Here is a 22,229-nt window from a genome sequence, read left to right on the forward strand (position 1 = left end):
ACTGAATTAGAAACCATCCTTAAATCCATCATTGCTGATAGAGCCCTTTCCTTTAATGTATTTAACGTCTCATTTCTGTCCTTATTGGCTAATCGCGACGATGGGTATGAATCGCGATGAGATGAAATGGACAGTCACAAGCCACACGGAGCATTAAACCACACATAAAGACATATCTTTATATGTGATTAAAGTGAGTGAGAGTCCAGAAGCCAGAGCCTCGTCGCCTTGTAATTAAGGGGTCCCGGGTTCGATACCCAATAGTGGCGCGTAGGTACAGTCTCGATCTATCTGTGCACTAAGTAATCTTAAAACTCGAAGTCAAAATGGAATATATAATTATTTCCATTACAGTTCCAGTACTAATTCGGAGCAATACACACACATGTACACACATAAACAATTACGAAACAACGAGCCATCGAAAAAGGGCATTTTCTATCATGTATGTGTACATTCACGTGTGTCATACATTCATGGTTGCCATGTGAGTTATTTTACCATCGGAGAACATGCTGAAAACGATAACACCCTACGGAGATCACGTTATACCAACAGAGAGACAGACAGGGTTTCATGCCTCTGGTCTAAAATTTATCACACTCATCAGGTCGGCAATTGGATCGACTGTAAATCAGTAGCGTGTTAAAATTTTACCAGTATCCGACAGAAAAAGTACCTGTCAGTGGCAACCATGAATTTATGCCGGATGAGTTGGGTACATACTTGACAGAAATGTAGAAATAACGTCAAAACGAGGCCTTAACGAAACAAATTTCACAAAGAAGAATTGTTCATCATGATGTCTTCTACACACTGTGAAACCTTGTAGGTATTATTTTTCGACATCCAGTAATATTCTGGAACACATACGAAAACATTTTCACTTTTATCTTCCATCTCTTCAGAAGGTATCCACATGGTTACAGCATAACAGGATATTTACTCTTTATTATTACATCCACGTAAACCTTTGTACAAAGCCAATTTCGTCCACAGAACTACTTCCCTGCGTCAAAGACTCAGCGGTTTCAATTGAAGGTAGACAGCACCTTTGGGAGTCATGAGAAAGTTCCTATTGTCGAACACCATTGGCACCATGGTGCTTTTACAAACGTGCACCTCGCATCTTGTCAGGATGCTCACCAATCCAACTTTGGTCTGCATCAAGCCGAATCGATTTCCTGGAAGATTAGAGATTCGTAAGTTTAAAGAATTTAAAGTCCTCTACACTGCAGTCATAGGGTCTAGAAGAGAGGTTCCCATCCTTCTTCAGTCCGGGACCCACCTTGAAGGATATTACACTTCAGGGAACCATATGCATGGTCGCGGGCAGAATAGCTTGTAGGCATGTGCACCCGCTTTATAATACAAAGTGTCTAACAAAATAATTAATCCAAAAATTCATGACTTTTTCTTGACTTTTCATGACTTCTTCTTGACCTTTTTCTCTTTTTCATTGCCTTTTCCCTTTTTTTTCACTTTTTTCCCTTTTTATTGAACTTTTTCCCTTTTTCTGGGCCTTTTCTCTTATTTTCTTGTCCCTTTTCCCCCTTTTCTTTACTTTTTTACTTTTCTTGATCTTCTTTCCATTTTTCTTGGCCCTTTTCCCTTTATCTTGACCTTTTCTCCCTTCTTCTAGACCTTTTTCCCCTTCTTCTTGACCTTTTTCACTTTTTCTTGACTTTATCCTTTTTATTGACCTTTTTCCCATTTTCTTGGCATTTTCTCTCATTTTCTTGGCATTTTTCCTCCTTTCTTGACATTTTTTCCACTTTACTTGATTTTCTTACCCTTTTTCCCATTATCTTAACAATTTCTCCATTCTTCTTGACCTTTTTCCCTTCTTCTTGACATATTTCCCCTCTTCTTCACCTTTTCCCCATTTTTTGACCTTTTTTTCTTCTTTTTCTTGACGTTTTTCCCATTTTCTTGACCTTTTTCCCATTTTCTTGACATTTTCCCCTTTTTCTTAACATTTTCCCCTTCTTCTTGACCTTTTCCCCCTTTTCTTGACCTTTTTCCCTTTTTCTTAACATTTTTCCCTTCTTCTTGACCTTTTCCCATTTTCTTGACCTTTTTCTCTTTTTCTTAACATTTTTCCCTTCTTCTTGATCTTTTTCCCCTTTTCTTGACATTTTTCCCTTTTTCGTAACGTTTTTCCCTTCTTCTTGACCTTTTTCCCATCTTCTTGAAATTTTTCTTAACATTTTTCCCTTCTTCTTGACCTTTTCCCCATTTTCTTGACATTTTTCCCTTTTTCTTAACGTTTTTCCCTTCTTCTTGACCTTTTTCCCATTTTCTTGACCTTTTTCTTAACATTTTTCAATTCTTCTTGACCTTTTCCCCATTTTCTTGACCTTTTTCCCATTTTCTTGACGTTTTACCCATTTTCTTGACCTTTTTCCCATTTTCTTGACATTTTCCCCTTTTTCTTAACATTTTCCCCTTCTTCTTGACCTTTTCCCCCTTTTCTTGACCTTTTTCCCTTTTTCTAAACATTTTTCCCTTCTTCTTGACCTTTTCCCATTTTCTTGACCTTTTCCCCTTTTTCTTAACATTTTCCCCTTCTTCTTGACCTTTTCCCCCTTTTATTGACCTTTTCCCCTTTTTCTTAACATTTTTCCCTTCTTCTTGACCTTTTTCCCCATTTTCTTGACCTTTTTCCCTTTTTCTTAACATTCTTCCCATCTTCTTGACCTTTTTCCCGTTTTCTTAACATTTTTCCCTTCTTCTTGACCTTTTTCCCCATTTTCTTGACCTTTTCCCCTTCTTCTTAACATTTTCCCTTCTTCTTGATCTTTTTCCCGTTTTCTTAACATTTTTCCCTTCTTCTTGACCTTTTTCCCCATTTTCTTGACCTTTTCCCCTTTTTCTTAACATTCTTAACATCTTCTTGACCTTTTTCCCTTTTTCTTAACATTTTTCCCTTCTTCTTGACCTTTATCCCCATTTTCTTGACCTTTTTCCCTTCTTCTTAACATTTTCCCCTTCTTCTTGACCTTTTTCCCTTTTTCTTAACATTTTTCTTTTCTTCTTGACCTTTTTCCCCATTTTCTTGACCTTTCCCCTTTTTCTTAACATTCTTCCCATCTTCTTGATTTTTTTCCCGTTTTCTTGACCGTTTTCCCTTTTTCTTAACATGTATTTAATCGCCCCCTACATAGGTCTAGTTGGAAATTAACAAAATACATATTTTTATTCAATGAGAAACCCCTAGAACAAGGCTGGTTAAGATGAAAACTGAAGCAGTACTTTAACAAGAGATTAAGATTTGCTTTAATCATTATTAATGCTTCAGACATCATCCTGGATAGGGAATGGTCACATTACTTCAATATATTTGCAAAACTTCACACATACAAGAATCTAATTCTTAACAAACAAAGAAAACAAATCTTAACCACAACTCAATACATTTTTAGATTTCCAAATATTCAATTTTATCAAATCCCAGTACAGGTATATAACAATGTAAATTCACTATACTGTAAAAAAAATAGCAAAAAATCTTGACAACAAGCATAATTTCTTGACTTTCTTGACTGGTAGAGACCCTGCAATCATATTTTTGTAAACATCGGGTACTTTAAGAAGCTCTTTTTTCGCTTGCTTAATGTGGCTAACGTGCGTAATGGTAGAATGCGAATAACAGAAATGTATAGTTTAGATTACATACAACAATGGTTGAATTTAAATTGTTAAAGCAATATAGTATCCTAGTAATTTAAATGTACTAGATTCTTAAGAGACAGTAAATAAATTGTCAAGCCCGCTTCGCGACCGACCAAACGTCCCATTGGGATCCAGCTGTGGGTCGCGCCCCATAAGTTGAGAAACGATGGCCTGGAAGAGAGGTTTTGATCGCCATGTTAATCCAGATGTTGGAAGCGCTGGTAAATTCTTTACTTTGCTGTTTCAATGTGTGCAAGTTATTTTTCAACCTTAGCGAGAAAACGTCGCAATATTTTGAACCCAAATTGGAAATAGATATTCCGAAAGATTTCATATCAGAAAAAAATGAAACCTCAGATCGACTACAAGGAACAGATTTATAATTTAAATAAAATGTTTTGCACGTCCTTCTCCCTCTTTAGGTTGATTTGGTTAATTTTACTTCGCTTTTCTGCCACTTTTGGCAAATCGCGAAGATGAGGATGATATGATGAAACTGATGAAGGGAGTCCTCGATGGCGCAGTGGTAAGGTCGTCGCCTTGTAATCAAGGGGTCCCGGGTTCGATACTCGGTGAAGGCACATGGCACAGTGGTTCGGATCCCACTTTAAACCGTAGGTCCAGCCCCGATTAGCTTTACTGTGCATAAAGTGGACTTAAGACACCAACTCAAACCATACCAAACACCAATGTCCAGACCAAGATTCGAACCAGAGATCCTTGGCGTCGTAGCGCTCTGATCTAACCACTACCCCACGGAGGTCGGCTCTGCCTCTTTACAGTAATTCCGATGATGATTTGTCTCTAGACTGTCACACGGGAGACTCGGATTGAATTCCTGGGGTAGGTAATCTGTGAAAGTGGCTCTGGTTTTCACCCAGCCTCTAAGAAATGTGTAAGGGCGCCCGGAGCATGGTACCGAGTCAAATTACCTCTAATGTATGTTGCCCTACCTCCTGCAACAATCCATGCTCAAGATGGGACTCGAACCATGAACCTACAATGGCGAGAGATCACCCCTATACTGCACTTGATTCAAAAACAACATTCGCCAAAAATGACCCTTTCTGCAGATACCCAAATGCGAATCTCTCTTCAAATTAGTACACCCTGCTACTAATGAAGCTCTGGCGTCTGGACACATGACCATTATAATCCTCTGCTTTGTCCACGTGTGTTTCTGATAGTCCTTTCATTAATTTTATCTTATCACTTTTCATCCGCATCTTCGCGATTAGCCAAAAGTGGCAGAAAAGTAAAGTAACACGTGGGCCAAAAGTCACGAAGGGGTTATAACTGTGAATAACTTTTTTATTGATCATTAGTTTCCAATGAGATTTCACAGACTTGAAGACCAAGGATGGGAGATTGTTTACACTTATGTGTGGAATAGAAGCTCAGGTAGGTGTCCACTATTATGGGCCTCACAGATACGGGCCCTGTGTAGCATATGATGCATGACAGGGGTCAACCCTTCTGGTCCGAGTGCCCGTATTTCTGCACGAATATTGTCCTTGAGCTGTTGTAATGTTTGTGGTATGTTCACATACACTTTGTCCTTCAGAAAGCCCCAAAGAAAATAATCAAGCGGAGTGAGGTCAGGCGAACGGGAGGGCCAGTTGATGTCAATGTTTCTCGAGATGATGCGATGGCCGAAAATGGTCCTCAGAAGCCAAATTGAAACAAAAGAAAGGAGAAAAGAATAATTAATCCCCAAACAAATTATCACGAATTGTACACTTAAATCATGTGCTACACAGGGCCCGTATCTGTGAGGCCCATAATGGCGAACACCTACCTGAGCTTCTATTCCACTCATAAGTGTAAACAATCTCCCATCCTTGGTCTTCAAGTCTGTGAAATCTAATTGGAAACTAATGATCAATAAAAACGTTATTCACAGTTATAACCCCTTCGTGACTTTTGGCCCACCCTGTATAATAAATCATTCATCATTGACTCTTCGAGTGCTATTCGTATGATTATACACTCAATTCCCTCAATTCCACGTCTCATTCTTCTTCCTAGAAGGTGTTTTTATCGCCCTATATACTCCGGTCAATACTTACAGTGCATCACAGGCATTCGCTTCATTTTCCTAAAGTGCTTTGTGTTCGAGAATTCAATAATATTTTTCTTAATACAAGTAAGTTATAACTTATATCAGAATTTGTGAATTAGAAATGTATGTAAACATACCAATGCACATACGAGGTCCTTCCCCGAACGGCATGTACGTGTAGTTTGGTCTTTTCCTCTTGTTTGCGTCCAGGAATCGCTCTGGAATGAACTTCTCAGGCTCTGGATAGTACCTAGGATCATGATGAAGGCCCTTTATGGACACATAAATAGGAAATCCCTTGGGAAGAACCAACTTGCTTCCAGGAAGTTGGTATTCCTTCACGCACACCCTGTCCATGAATGCTAGTGGGGGATACTTCCTCAGTGTTTCTGGAAAAGAAGCAGAGAATGTACAGTGAATACCTTAGAAAGGAACTGGTTATACAGGGTGTTCCAAAAGTTTTGAGTTTTAGTGACTTCCGTTTCTTGTCTTTGCAGGTAGATGGCTCTGACTATAGGACGCTTGAAATACATTGTGCTGGCTGGAAGTTCAGCCACTTACATCCAGGACCGTGTGAGGAAAGAAAAAGTTCCAAGAGACAGGAAGTGTTCAGGAGTGATCACCCACTTAGTGTCTCCGATGAGCGCTTGTCACTTGTCAGCGAATTGACAACAGCAACTGAGTTTTAATGGAATGTCAGCATAGACTAAATCTGTTGCGCTGGTGATCTCCATAAAACTCTCCACGAATTCAGATTTTTGAGACACCCTGTGTTCATAATCTATCATCCTCAAAAACCGACAACCTAAATTACACATAACTTGTAGGGATACAAGTTTGCGACCTAACAGAGGTTGATAATTCAATCTGCGAGCTGAAGGCACACTTGATGCTCTCTGATCCTAATTAAAACTAAAGATATGTATGATTTAGTAAATATGAGTACCAAAATATATTAAATACTATTTCGATTGATTGGGCATAACACTTAACTACAGGGTGACTCAAAAGTCATGTTGCATAGGGATTTTTAGCATATCTTTAATGTGCGCACCTCGAACATCAATTCATTTGAGCACGCGACGTTTCCAGTTCTCCAAAACCTTTTGCAGAACGTCCGGCAGAATCATGTCTTCACATTGCACAATACGTTCCTTCAGATGCTGGATGTTCTAAATCTTAACTGAGTAGACGAGCGCCTTTAAAAGACCCCAAAGAAAAAAAAGCATTGGTGTCAGGTCTGGTGTGTAGTTTGTTTGTGTTTATATTGTGTAGTAGTTGTGGTGTGTTTGTGTTTATATTGTGTTATACTTGTGATGTGTTTGTGTGTGTCTTGTGTAGTAGTTGTGCTGTCTAATGTGTTTGTGTTTGTCTTGTGTAGTAGTTCCTCCATTCATATTGGGGGTTAGGTGTAGAGCTGACAACTCTGCACTGTAAAAAGACATGTCAAGAAACAGCAACATAAGGCCATGGATGTCCCCAAGGTAAAATATTCCGGAGGTAAAATAGTCCCCCGTTCGGATCTCCGGGTGGGGACTACTTTGGGAGGTCCCTGGACTAAGGATAAGATCTACATTAGGAATAAGGATATTAAATTAGGCACCTGGAATGTTCTGAGCCTTTACCGGCCTGGGGCATTTCAGTGTACAGTTAATGAGATAGTTAAGTATAAATTAGATGTAGTAGCTGTCCAGGAAGTTAGGTGGCCAGGAGAAGGGACTTGTAAAACTAAAAATTATTCTTTTTTCTATGGTGGTACTGAAAATCATAATTTTGGAACAGGCTTTTTCATAAATAATAGAATTATCTCGGCTCTTAAAACAGTAGAATTTATTAAGAGTGGCCTGGAGGTTGGCATGAAAGTAGTTTCCTGGCCCGATGCGATACAGAGACACCTAGCGACATATCAGAGGACTAGGAAGAGAACCTTCTTCCCTTCATCACCCGCCCCCTCCTCGTGACTCCCGCAGTGAGATTTCCAGGAAAAGGACACCCACCTGTTTCTTTTCATTCTGGTTTCGGAGGCTAAAATTTCTCCACTGGCAAAGCAATTCGCATTTCACTGCTTGCTAGCTGACTCTTGCATGGAGCGAGACGAGTGGCAGGCTCCAGAGACAGAACCTTCATCACTGAAGTTTTGATTGAATAAATTTGGTTGATTACAGTGGCTACTATAATTATGTTGAATTTTCTTGTTGAGGTTAGAATTATCATTTGAGAGTAAAGAAGGAGGTAGAGAATATCAGTTGAAAGAAACTATTCTTTTTGAAGGGGGTGTTTTTTATACAAAACCGATATATAATAATAATGATAATAATAAGGCAAGAATTAGTAACAATTATTATTTCAACTATTAACGAATCGAGTCCCTATTAGAGATGGGCAGGAGCGAAACTACCTGGAATTTAAAAAGGGGAAACATATGGAAAATCTGAAAAGGAGAAAGACGGACAAAACAATGTAACGAAATGTACAGTAGTAACAAAGATGTCAGGAAACAATAGTATAATATTGAACTTACACTTTCATGAAGTAGTTTTCTTTGTTATGATCTGAATTAAGTCCCATTGCACAGTTCTCATCGTTGGAGTTCACAGCAGCTTTAATCGGCCAAGGTTGATTGATTTTGTTTATTTTACTTCGCCTTTCTGCCACTCTTCGCTAATGATGATATGATGTAATCGATGAAGAGACGTTCACGAAGGACACGTATGCCCAGACCGGATTCGAACCCGGGACCACCGGCGTCGTAGGGAAATGAGATAAATACTCCGCCACGGGGCCGAGGGTGGGGACAAACTCTCAGTGGTGATGGGAATCCCTTGTGGAAACATATGACCAGTTCCTGCATCACATTAGTTGCTCTCTCCTATTGTGATTTTTCCCAATGTAAATTGATTGCTTCCCAAGTAAAATTTCAGTCCAACTAATCATAGTATGATCTTCAAGATCAGCATTATACGTGTTACAAAGTACTCTTAAAAAAATCCCAGTGAATTGGTCAAAATAAAGTGACAGAATTTCGAGGAGAGGCCGAGCCTCTGTGGACCCACACATGGCTACGCCAATATACGTAAGTAAACCCGTGGTCCTACAACCCCTGAGGGCCAGAGCCCACCTACCGACTGCCGGCCTCACTTCCGGTCCAACCAGTTATGTGCGGCCAGCACGACGAACCCCTAATCTTTGTTGTAGGTTTCCGTGACTCATTCATAGCTTCCCAATCTCCTCACGATGGTGGGTGGCAACCGGTGCTATACACAGGCCGAAATCTCAGGAGAAAAGTTGATACGTTTCCCCTAAGAGACTCGAACCTGCGCGCGTCCCGTAGACGGAGCTCAAAGCATGATGCATCGGACCATACAGTCACGATGCAGAACAGCAGGCCCGTAGCCAGAATTTTATTTCAGGGGGAAGGCTCATCCCTTATTAGCAGCTGCCATCTAAGGGCGAAAAAGTGGCGAATAGAACCCCTGAAGATGAATTTCTCAGTATTTTACAAGTTATTGTACAAGATGTTTAATGTAAGTAAAATTAATCACCACTATACCCTATTTTAATTACATATTTGTAGGATTTCGGAACGGTCTTCAGCCTCACCCCCCCCCCCCCCGGTCACGTGCCTGCGGGAGAAAATATACATAAGTGCTGATCCCTTATTCTGATTGGCGTTTCAAGAATAGAATTTCCTTCAGAGCATCTCTAAGACATGGTCTTTTAAAAATCAGTTCTAGAGAAGAAACCTTGTCCAATTCGCGTTTTCAACTTGTTTCCTTGTGTAGTTTTTAAAGCAGAGAAAAGTTATCACAATTGGTAATCTGGTGAACAAGATCGACGTCGAATATGTAATTGAAACAAAAATTTTAATGTTCGTACCACGATGGTTTTACTGACTGAAAAGTTTGTTTCACAATTTTGATTGAGCAGAGGGGGCTCTCTCATTGCACCAACCGCCGCCAACCCTATGATAATCGTTTGAGTATCTTGAGTTTCTGTTTTAAGTCTACTTTATATACAGATAGACTAATCGGGACTGGATCTATATTTATAGTGGGATTGAACTAACTATTAGGCGTCCACCGGATACCAAACTCGGCACATTTTAAATTACAAGGGTCACCTTTACCATTATGCTATAGGGGATGCAAAATATATCTGAAACTAAGAAGAAATTTTGAATGGAATGTAGAAGGTAGGAGGCACCGTTCACATTGAAGGGGAAGACGCCAGGAAATTCTCCCTCCACTTTCCTAACCTGTACATCTCTAATTTGATTCTCAGCCAAGGCAAGAATTTTATCCAATATTTTATATCACTTTTGTTATAGTTATTGAAGAATTCGAAATAATAATTTGTCTTTAAATCTCAAGTTAGCAAGTCAGCAAAAATTATGTTTTTATACTAAATTTTACATTAATTGAAGATTTGCAAAGAAACAGTAAACCTTTTTGTTGGTTGATTGTTTTAGCGTTTTAAGTCCACTTTATGCACAGTAAGGCTAAGCGGGACTGGATCTACAGTTTAAAGTTGAATCCGAACCACTATCTGCCTCCACCGGGTATCGAACCTTGAACCCTTTGATTACAAGGCGACGACGCTACCACTGCACCATCGGGGAGGCCAGTGTAAACCTTTTCGTAATCGTTCCACTCCAAAAACAGATGTTTCTGTAAGAGCCACATCAAGTTTGTTTGGAAGTAGTGACGTTCTATGACACACACACACACATATATCTCCTCAACAGGTCCTATAGACCAGCAATGTCAAACTCAATTCGTGAGTAGGGCCGCATAACAATAATGTCAAAACTATCCGGGCCCACATCTAGAACCACAACACCTTAAAATCCAGAACTAAGTGGTTCGACCCAATGGGGCTGAGGGGGTGGGGAGATTCCAGTGATTTTTATTGCAGCATCGATATGTAAATTATATAGACCTCCCCCATATTTTTTCATGGTTATAGTATTTTACATGTTACTTTCGAGTATAATTTGGTTACAATTGTAACTGTTTGTTTGCAATTATAGTTTCGTTTTACTCAGATTTCACTGTTTTTTTTTAACAAGCTTCTCAAAAGTCTACAATAAGTTTTTTGTTAGCATGAAACTCTTAATGCAGACAACAAATGTTTTGTCAGTCATTCTTGATCATTCGGCTGTTTCATTAATCTTCATTATGGAAAACAACTTTTCACCAAGGCAAGTGCAACCAAAATTAATAAAATTTCTACAGCAAAATAGCTTATTCGAAGATACTGCTATGGGAGATATAAGAAAAATCAAGGATAACCCACCTCGCGACATTTATTTTTCAATACGAGTTGCACTGCAATTAAATAAGTTCCATTCGAAGTCAGGACTTGCACACGCATCATCAAAAGAAAAGGGAGCAGAGCAGAACAAGAATATTGCCCTTCGCACCCTCTGAAGTCTTGAAACCTGTTTCCAACTTCATCACGTAGTATTTTTACTGTGGACAAATATTCCTGTCATTCCTGGTATTCCTGAGAAGTGAGGAAGGACAAATTATAACTTTATTAAAAAGTTTTAATATAACAGAAGACTGTAACTTTGCAAAATGGCCTCCACTTCCTTCAAAATATCAGCCCTTGTGTCACGGGGAGGAATCATTCAAGTAGTTTTACTGTCATATCGAGATAAGAATCGCATCCACGAATGAAGGGAGCTAACCGAGCTAGCTCACAGACGTCCGTAATTTCGCATATTGTGAGCGAAAAGGCAACAACACGAACAATTTTCGCTTTCAATTGTTCATTGACTAAGTCATAAATCCTTTCCTCAACTGTATTTCTGATTTTTTTTTATTAGCGTTCCTTTTCTGCCACGTTTGCCTAATGGCGACGATGAGGATGAGTAATGATATGATGAAATTGATGAAGGGATACATACAAAGAAAACCCATGCTCAGGCCAGGATTCGAACCCGCACTCTCTGGTGTCGCAACGGGTTGTGCTAACCAATCCGCCACAGATTATGGCAAATTTATTTCGTGATAAAGAAATACTTCTGAATGAATTTACTTTATCAGGGTACACAATTTCTACGCTTTTCAGTATTCACTTCACAACAAAAGTAAGCATTTCACTTGAAAAATCTACATTCCTCTTCTATAGTCCTTTTCTTACTCCAACGAAGTTTCGGAAGCGATATGGTTCTCTGAAACTTTTACAGAAACTGGCTTTTCTTCCAGGTAAATCCTTGAAAATCAAGAAACAGAGTCATAAGCGACAGAGAGTATGCACGCTGCCCTCCCCCAGCTGGCAAGATATTTTCGTACTTCAGAAGTAACCTGTCAATCACCTTGCTTAGTTGACACAACACCTAGTCTATAATAGAATGTATACGTGTGTAGGTAAAATTGGTCAATGTGTTGAAGTTTGGATGAGTCTGGTCTTGTATCACGAGAAAAGAGAAAACGGGATAACTACAAATGTATAGATAATTTCAAGCATGAAGTGTTAAGTGGGGCCAAGGCGGGCCGCATTAACGGATGCTGGGGCCCACATGCGGCCCGCGGGCCGCGAGTTTGACTGGCCGAAATATCAGGAGAAAAGTTGTTACGCTTCATCCAAGAGACTCGAACCTGCGCGCGTCCCGTAGCTGGAGCCCAAAGCATGAAGCCTTAGACCGTACGGTCACGATGCAGAACAGCATCTAATGGCGAAAAAGTGGCGAACACCTGAAGATGAGTTCTTGTTTTCTAATTTTGATTTGGCAAAGGGGGTTCTCTCACAGCACCAAGCGCCGTCAACCCTATGCCGGTCGTTTGAGTATCTTGAGTTTGAGTTTCTGTAAGTCTACTTTATGTATAGATAGGCTAATCGAGACTCGACCTACATTTATAGTGGGATTGAACTAATGGGCGTCCACCAGGAGTCCGTGTCGCTTGCGCCGAGGTTTCTTATCGGTTCATTTCCGCCGTGACATATGTCACGACCTTCCTTGGTGTGTTTTCCCACAATCCGGAGTGTCATTACCGCCGCGCGCATGTGTGTTTATGACGTTGCCCAGCTCCAGCTGTGTTTATCTTCGATTGAAAATGAAGGTGATTGGTAAATGAATGTAAGATGAAAGTATATATGAGGGATATATATTGGGAAATTAGTATTTATGTAAAACTGAGACTTTAGAGAGACAAGATGGCTGAGAATATGGAAATGATAGAAACAACGCGTGCAATGCCTTCGAGCATTTGCATACCTACAAGAATTCAAATAACGTTTGTATTGTTGTTGTGCAAGTGTATCGAAATATTTTGTTTATATATACATAGCTATTACGAATATAATGTTTGCAAAAAATTACGCTGTATTTATAATGTTTTTTGACGATTTTATGTAGTTTATAATAATTTAGTGTAGACTGGCACATTTATGTTGCTTCCAAAGTGTACATTTACGTAATTTTAACAATACTGTATTTACAATGTTTTTTTGACGATTAACGATAAATGATTAATAGTTAATAGGCTGATACTGATTTATGTATTTTCTGATGTGGAATAATATTGATACAAGTAATCCTGTGTAACGTATTTTGAAATAAGTAAAGGAAAGTCATATATCATTCTCTGGATAGGTTTAACATTTCAGTGTAAACACAGCTGTGCTTCGTCATAAACACACGTTTGATTTTATGTTTCAAGTCCACTTTATGCCCAGCGGTAGAAGCCTCAATGAAGCTTTTTTCCGATGCGAGCCTCAGCAACTGGGCGGGTCGCAGGTGGCGGATAGCGAACGGCCACCAGATATGGTGGTTAGCTGCGAATAAGGCAATGCCAAATAAGCAGTCCCGGACCGAGGCGACAATGCTAACAGGGCCTGGGGAGGATGGTCTTTGGCAAGTCCATACTCAATAAAAACCCAGAAAAGCCCAATGACAGCATTGTGACATGGCGAGGAAGTGCCGCCATTAAATAAGCACTGCCCCTACTGCCTTGTAGGGAGGGGAGGGATCCCCAAAGGCTAAGGGAAGGAACCCTAACAGAAAACCGGCCAACGGCTCTAGAGATGGAAAAGACTGTAGAGTCCCAACATCCTAAGAGGCGGAAGAGCTACAACCCCACTGCCTTGTGGTAAGGGTTTTGACCCGAAGGCTATGGGAGCAAACCCAGAAAGAAAACCAAGCAAGGGCAGAGGCTTAAAGGGAGCACTCCTCCCACTGCCCTAGCTTCATCGTAGGGCTAATAACCCACATGAAGTGAAATAATACATATTCAGAGAAACACAGGAATAGAAGCCGAACAGAGTAAACAACGACGACAATGCAAGGTAAAACGGACTATGAGATTTGGAACCTGGAACATCACCTCCCTCTCAGGAAAGGAAGTGGAGATTGTAAAGGAAATGGAGAAATACAAACTAGAAATATTAGGAATTAGTGAAGTCAAAAAGAAAGGATCAGGAGAAGTTGACATGGAAAAAGGATATGTTCTCAGGTATTCAGGAGTAGAAAGAAGGAGTAGAGCAAAAGAAGGTGTGGGAATTATTGTTAGCGAAAGACTGAACACTAGAGTAACTGACTGGAAAGCAGTTAACTCTAGGATAATAAGACTGAATTTGGAATTGGAATTAAACCGTAGGATTACCATTATACAAGTATACGCTCCTACAGAGGATAAAGATGAACTAGAAAAAGAACTATATTACAACTCCCTCCAACAAATATTAGATGAGGCTAGAAATGTAACGGAAAACGTTATTATAATGGGAGATTGGAATGCTAGAGTGGGAAATGAAATTAGACGAGGACATGGAAGTTTGGGAAGGTATGGTGCTGAAAAGACTCGAAACAGCAATGGAGATAAAATGCTGGAATTCTGTATTGATAACGAGCTCCGCATCGGAAACTCCTTCTTCCCGCATAAAAGAATACATCAAATTACCTTTGAAGCAATTAGCAGAGGAGCACAAAGCACAATAGATTACTGCGTATATACAAAAAACACCCATTATGATGTAATGGATGTAAGAGTTTTTCGCAGCGCTGAGCTCAGTACTCAACATAGACTACTAGTAATGACGACCCGATTCAAACCACTACCTGCACCAATTAAGATAAACCTTACTAAACTTAAAATATCAACATTAGAAACCCAAAATAAAAGAAAGGAGTTTCAGAGGAAACTGAAAGAAAAACTTAGAGAAAAAGAACAAAACCATGGACAAGAATGGAATGTGGAAAATAAATGGAAAGTAATGAAAGAAAGCCTCAATGAAGTTCCAACAGAAATATGTGGAATAGTAAAGATAACAAATAAAAAGAAGCAAACAAGATGGTGGAGCGATAATGTAAAAGAAAAAGTTTCAATTAAAAAGAAAGCATGGCTAAAATACTTAAAGACCAAAAGAATGGAGGACAAAGAAGCTTATATACAGGCAAGAGATACAGCAAAACGGATAGTGAGAACAGCGAAGAAGGAAACCTGGGAACAATTTGGAAAGGAAATAGAAGAAAATCATAAAAATAATCCAAGAAAATTTTGGCATGTGTTGAAAAATCTGAAAGGAAAACGAGGAAAGAAAATAAGGAATATCAAAAACAAGAATAACGAGGTGAAAACCAATATGAAGGAAATTTTAGATACGTGGAATGAATATTATGCGGAAACCTTTAGAGAAGAAGAGGAATTGTATGAGGAAAGACCCATGAGGGAAGAAAATGAGAACGTGGAAGCTGAGGAAGAAATCCAACTAAAAGAAGTACAAGAGGCAATTAAATCTTTAAAAACTGGTAAAGCACCCGGTTGGGATAATATACATCCAGAATTTATAAAATATGGAGGAAAGGAAATAGTAAAATGGATATGGGATTTATACAGACTAATATGGGCAACAGAGAAAATACCAAAAGATTGGGAACAGAATGTAATAATTCCTATACATAAAAAAGGAAGTACCCTCGATTGCTCAAACTATAGAGCAATATGCTTAGCGCCAGTGGCCCAGAAACTATATTCACACATTATAGAAAAAAGATTAAGGCAACAAGTGGAAGATAAATTGGAAGAAGAACAAGCAGGTTTCAGGCCTCATCGTCAAACTCAAGATCTAATCTTCTCCCTGAGGAACGCAATAGAGAAGATATTAAGCAGAGGAGGGGAAATATTTACAGCTTTTATTGACTTAAAGTCTGCCTTCGACAGAGTACCAAGAGGACAAATATGGAAGGCCCTTCATCAGTTCCAAGTAACGTCAAAACTGACTAGAATAATTCAAAGTCTATATAAGAACGTTAAAGGAACGGTTAGAATAAATGGACAATCCTCCAAGGAATTTAATATGGGAAAAGGAGTAAAACAAGGTGATGGACTTAGTCCTCTTCTTTTCATATTATTCATGGATCAAATTATAAAGCAATGCAAAAGAAGAACAAGAAAATGCAAAATTGGAAATTATAAGATGAAACCGGTATGGGTACAAACATTAGTATACGCTGATGATATTGTTCTCCTAGCAAAAGATAGCAACAGCCTACAAAATGCTGTCCTAGAGTGGGGCCGAGCATTCAAAGAACGAAAGATGGAAATCAATGTTAGCAAGACGAAAGTCATGCACTTCACTAAACAAGAACTAGCAAGGATGCACATTCATTGGAATAATAAGACCTTAGAACAAGTAGAACAGTTTGAATATTTAGGAACCATACTAACTGCGGACGGGAAAATGGACTCTGAAATTAATCACAGAATTCAGAAAGCAAATAATCTGTACTATAATATTAGTAACACCATTATAGGTAAAAAGGAGATTAGTAAAGAAACAAAAATGAAAATATATAAAACAGTCTATCTCCCCACGCTATTATATGGATCAGAAAGCTGGATAATGCAAACTAAATTGGAGAGCAGACTTACTGCTACTGAAATGAAATTCTTAAGAAAAACTGTAGGAAAGACAAGGAGAGATATGATACGAAACACAACAATAAGAAGAGAATGCCTGAATCAGGAACCACTGATTGAAATCATCGAGAAGAGGGAATTAGGCTGGCTGGGACATCTTATTAGGATGGAGGAAGAGCGTAAACCGAAACAAATATTTGAGGCCCGACCAGAAGGAAAGAGAGGAAGGGGACGACCCAGGTTGAACTGGAACCAGTACATTTATGGACTGGCACAGAAGAGAGGGAAGACACCGGACGAAGTGAAAAGACTGGCACAGGATAGAACTTCTTTCAAGAAGTGGCTGAAAGCACCCGGCGCCTAAGTGGGCATAAGGGAAAAGAAGAAGAAGGAGTCCACTTTATGCACTATGCACCGTGAGTGCGGCGGTGATGACACTCCGGAATGTGGGAAAACCCACCAAGGAAGGTCTTGACATATGTCACGGCGGAAATGAACCGATAAGAAGCCTCGGCGCAAACGACACGACACCGTCCACCAGGTACCAAACTCGGTACCTTTTGACATTATGAGGGTCATCTTTACCATTACGCTATAGAGGAGGCAAAATACTATATCCGAAACCAAGAAGACATTTTGAATGGACATGTAGAATGTAGGAGGCAGGGTTCGCGCTGAAGGGGAAGAAGACAGCGAATTCTCCCTCCCCTTTCCTAACCTGTACATCTCTAATGTAAATCTCAACCAAGCCAAGAATCTTGTCCTTCTACATTTTATGTCGCTTTTGTTATTGTTAATGAAGAATTCAAATTAATAATTTCTTTAAATCTCAAGTTAGCAAGTCAGCCAAAATTATGTTTTTATACTAAATTTTACATTAATTGAAGATTTGCAAAGAAACAGTAGACCTTTTCATGATCTTTCCACTCCAAAAACAAATGTTTTGTAAGAGTCACGTCAAGTTTATGATTGGAAGTAGTGAAGTTCTAGGAACCACACACACACACACATATATGTAAGCAACAACAATAGTAGACTATTGTAATTTGGAGATGATGTGATTTGTGAGCGCAACAAGCATGGGAATTTAACGAAGTTCCTTTGCGAATCATCAATTATGTGTGTGTGTGTGTGTGTGTACACGTATTTCCTATCTGCACCGTTGACTCACAAAGTACTACATGTGAGGTAAAACTATCGAAATGTAAAAAGGGGAAGCGCTACCACCCTCCCCGCCTTTTCTACATTTTATTCAAATCGAACACGAGGCACGTATCTAGATATATATTTCGGAGGGGCGTCCTAACATAATGTCTCAAAATAATAATATTAATAATGTAAAATTAAAATAAGTATAATAATATTAAATTAATTAATATATTTTTATTACATGAATAGGTAAGAAGGCGGTATAACAACAGTGATACAGTATAACATCACGTATTCATTATCTAGCTTACGTGTAGTTAAGGTCGGCAAAATTTGTAAATAAATATAAACTGCTCTGGCAAGGAAATTAATGTCAAATAGATAAAGAATAATATTTATTGATTATGAAAAAATGATGATAGACCCAGTTGACGAAAGTAAAATTCCTGGTAATATTTTGCATGTTATTATAAGTAGTAATAATTCTTGCATAAATCTTCTTTGGTACTGTCATTCAAAGTCGTATTGCTTTCCAATATTTTTGCGGAAATAAACAATTTGTGATTAAACAACAACCTTATTTTCATTACTTAATTGAAGTTATTTTATGATCTCATTATTTTCATTATTTAATTTTTGTACTTGGTAAGTCTTTCGGGGGGAGGTTGGGACACCTGGACCCCCTAAATACGTCCTTCGCGGTAGGAGTCGAGATAAAGTTACTGTGTCACTGGTTCCAATTCACGGGAATTATGCTCTGCTTCTCTACACTCAATCATACACAAACCTATTTCTAATCTGTGCTCATGGCCTTCCTGCTTTCTTGGTTTCTTGCCTGGGAAAGAGGCAATAAATCAAGCTGTGACAGCTACGGGACATTCTGACGAGGGGACAGAACCCAGCTGTGCAGAAGATTCAAACATCCACGCGAACTATCCCTTCCCGTCAGCCTCAGGCAATTTTCGAACAGAGACATCTAGTGGCCAAGTGGCGAACTATGATGGATGAAATTCGGCTGAAGCGGCCGTATCTTTCGCCGTCGATAATACATGACATTTTTAAACAATCATTTTGGGCTGTGCAAGTGACTTTTGAAAGAAAAGCCCTCCCTAGCTTAGTCATAAAAGGATTGAGCATTACGTTAGTATGCATCATAATGGCCATTTTCGTTGGTGCTACCCACAAATCCTATAACCATTCTGTGCTTATTTACGTATTTCCTTATGGGAAATTGAAAAAAAATAATGGAATTTGTGCACATTTATCGAACTGAAATTCCATAAATGTGTCATGTACTCAAAGTTTCATAAAGTAAGTTCACATCTATTGCGTGTTTTCCCGCAAATTTTTGTCCTAAAACGTTATATTCAACAAAATGCAAAAAAGCCCATGTTAAATTTAAGCACTTTCCACTGCGACCTTCGCCAAACTCCACCTCCCTCTTAATGATAGGATATCATATGCAGTTTTACAGGGTAGGTGGTGTAAAATTATTCTAATAAACATACATGCACCAACGGAAGATAAAGATGATAATACTAAAGATGATTTTTATGCAGAGTTAGAACAGGTCTTTGATAAATTTTCTCAGTATGATATGAAAATTCTGTTAGGTGACTGTAATGCACAGATTGGGAAAGAAGAGACATTTAAACCCACGATTGGTAAAGAAAGTCTTCATGAATTAAGTAATGATAATGGTATAAGATTGATTACTTTTGCAACCTCAAAGAATTTAATTGTGAAAAGTAGCACTTTTAAACATAAAGATATCCATAAATATACCTGGTCTTCTCCAGATGGTAAAACTCATAATCAGATACATCATATTCTCATTGATAAGAGAAGGCATACTAGTATAATTGACGTTCCTACACATAGAGGTGCTGACTATGCCAGTGACCATTATTTAGTAATTGCTAAATTAAGAGAATAAATAAATAAAGAGTGATAAATCATAAGCAACAAAATCTAAAAGTTATAAAATTTGATACAGGAAAGTTTACTGATGAAAGAATTAAGAAAGATTATCAAATTAAACTGTCAAATAGATTTGATGTTTTGCAGGATTTAAATGATGATGAAAATATAAAAGAAACAGACGTAAATAAGAATTGGGAGCACATACGTAATGCAATAGAATCAGCAGCTAAAGAAAGTATAGGATACCATAAACGAGAAAAAGTAAGCCCTGGTTTGATAATGAATGTCATAATCTAATAGAAATAAGAAATCAGGCTAGACGTAGGTGGTTAAATAACTCTGATGATACAAAACTAAACAATTATAATAGAATAAAGCGAGAAGTTAACCGCACGTTTAGAAGTAAAAAAAGAGATTACTTGAAAAGCAAAATTAACGAAATTGAAACAAACAGCAAAAATAAAAATATCAGAGATTTATATAAAGGTGTAAATGAGTTTAGAAAGGGGGTGGCAACCTAAAGTAAACTTGATAAAAGATAAAGACGGTGATTTTCTAGCTGACCCAAGCGATATTCTAAATAGATGGAAGAACTATTTTAATGACCTTTTAAATGTTCATGTAGGAGATAAATCAGAAGTAAATGAAGTCCACACAGCAGAACCTAACTTGACTGAAGTTAAAGATGCTATTAAAAGGCTAAAGAATAACAAAGCACCTGGCATTGATTTAATACCATCTGAGTTAATTAAATATGGTGGAAATTTATTAATATGTCAAATTCATAAATTAATTTGTTTAATATGGAATAAAGAAGAAATCCCTCAACAGTGGAAAGAATCCATAATTGTTCCTGTGTTTAAAAAAGGTGATAAAATGAACTGCAATAATTACCGTGGAATTTCTCTACTCTCAACAACATACAAAATATTGTCTAACATTCTTTTAACAAGACTAACCCCATATGCTAATGAAATTATAGGTGATTATCAATGTGGATTTAAACGTAACAGATCAACTACAGATCAAATTTTTCACATCAGACAGACACTTGAAAAAAAGTGGGAATATAATCAAAATGTCCATCAGCTATTCATTGATTTCAAAAAAGCATATGATTCGGTCAAAAGAGATAAATTATATAATATATTAGTAGAGTTTGGAATACCTAAGAAGCTTGTTAGTATGATAAAAATATGCACCAGTGAAACAGAAAGTAAAATTCGTGTGGGTATTAATATGTCTGACAAATTTACAATTCATGATGGGTTAAAACAAGGAGATGCATTATCTCCATTGCTCTTTAATTTTGCCTTAGAATATGCTGTAAGGAAGGTAAAATAAACTAAACAAGGACTAAAATTAAATGGTGTGACTCAGTTGTTAGCATATGCAGATGATGTAGACTTACTGGGGGATGATGTGAATACAATTAAGAATAATGCTAAAATATTTTTCAAAACTGCTAAAGAGATAGGTTTGGAAGTTAACAAAGAGAAAACTAAATATATGCTAACAGGCCGAAACCAAGTGTTAGGTAATAATCAAAATCTAATTATTGATAACAACTCGTTTGAACGAGTTTCCAAATTCAAATATTTAGGAGTAATATTAACAAATGAAAATTATATTAAAGAGGAAATAAAAAGTAGGCTTAATTCAGGAAATGCATGTTACTTCTCTCTTCATAAACTTTTGTCTTCTCGTTTAATATCTAAGAAACTAAAAGTTAAAATATACAAAACCGTAATTTTGCCTGTAGTATTATATGGATGTCAAACTTGGTCCCTTACATTGAAAGAGGAACATAAATTGAGAGTATTTGAAAATAAGATGCTTAGGAAAATATTTGGACCTAAAAGGGATGAGGAGAGAGGTGAGTGGAGAAGGTTACATAATTTACAACTACATAATTTGGATTCATGTCCAGATATTATTAGAATAATTAAATCAAGAAGAATTAGGTGGACAGGCCATGTGGCACGAATGGGAGAGGAAAGAGAAGTTTACAGGATTCTTGTTGGGAAACCTGATGGTAAGAGACCTGTAGGAAGGCCAAGACGAAGATGGAGGGACAACGTTGAGATGGACCTAAGGGAAATCGGTAGGGATGGAAAAGAGTATATAGAACTTGCTCAAGATAGGGAAAGATGGAAGGCCTGTGTTGCTGCAGCCATGAACCTTCGGGTTTAAGAAGGGTAGGGAGTTAGTTAGTTAGTCAGGTCTGGAGAACGCGGTGGCCACTCAGGAAAATCACCTCCACCATTCATCTATTGTCAGCATCTTCCTTCACTCATAGTCAGAAACTTTTTATGTAACCTGACTTTTGACTCGCCTTGTAGCTATATTGCTTTATGTATTTAACTCAGTGTGATTCTGTTCATTCAATGTATAATAAAACCTGAAGGAAGGACTGGGGGTGCAAATGTACACTTGAACTCATTAACAGTACGCCCCTGACCATGTGAATATATTGAGTGGTAAGATATTAATCTCCCTTCAATCTGGACTGCTTTGTTGCATGCTAACGAGGCTCTGTCGTCAGGATTGATTCA

At 38.2% G+C, this 22,229-nt stretch overlaps 1 pseudogene across 1 annotated transcript in view; it reads right to left on the minus strand.

The window, feature by feature from the left end:
- Positions 1 to 1,014: 1,014 nt before the first annotated feature.
- LOC145996329 (cytochrome P450 6k1-like) overlaps positions 1,015 to 22,229 on the minus strand; it is a 33,725-nt pseudogene continuing 12,510 nt past the window's right edge. Inside the window, exons 4-5 of the transcript XR_014442761.1 lie at positions 5,875 to 6,126; positions 1,015 to 1,184 (exon numbers count right to left, since the gene is read on the minus strand). The product of XR_014442761.1 is annotated as a cytochrome P450 6k1-like (transcript). The remainder of the gene's footprint in view (positions 1,185 to 5,874; positions 6,127 to 22,229) is intronic.

The sequence above is a fragment of the Lepisma saccharinum genome, chromosome 12 (genome assembly GCF_977018435.1).
Source record: "Lepisma saccharinum chromosome 12, izLepSacc3.1, whole genome shotgun sequence".
NCBI classification, from domain to species: Eukaryota; Metazoa; Arthropoda; class Insecta; order Zygentoma; family Lepismatidae; genus Lepisma; species Lepisma saccharinum.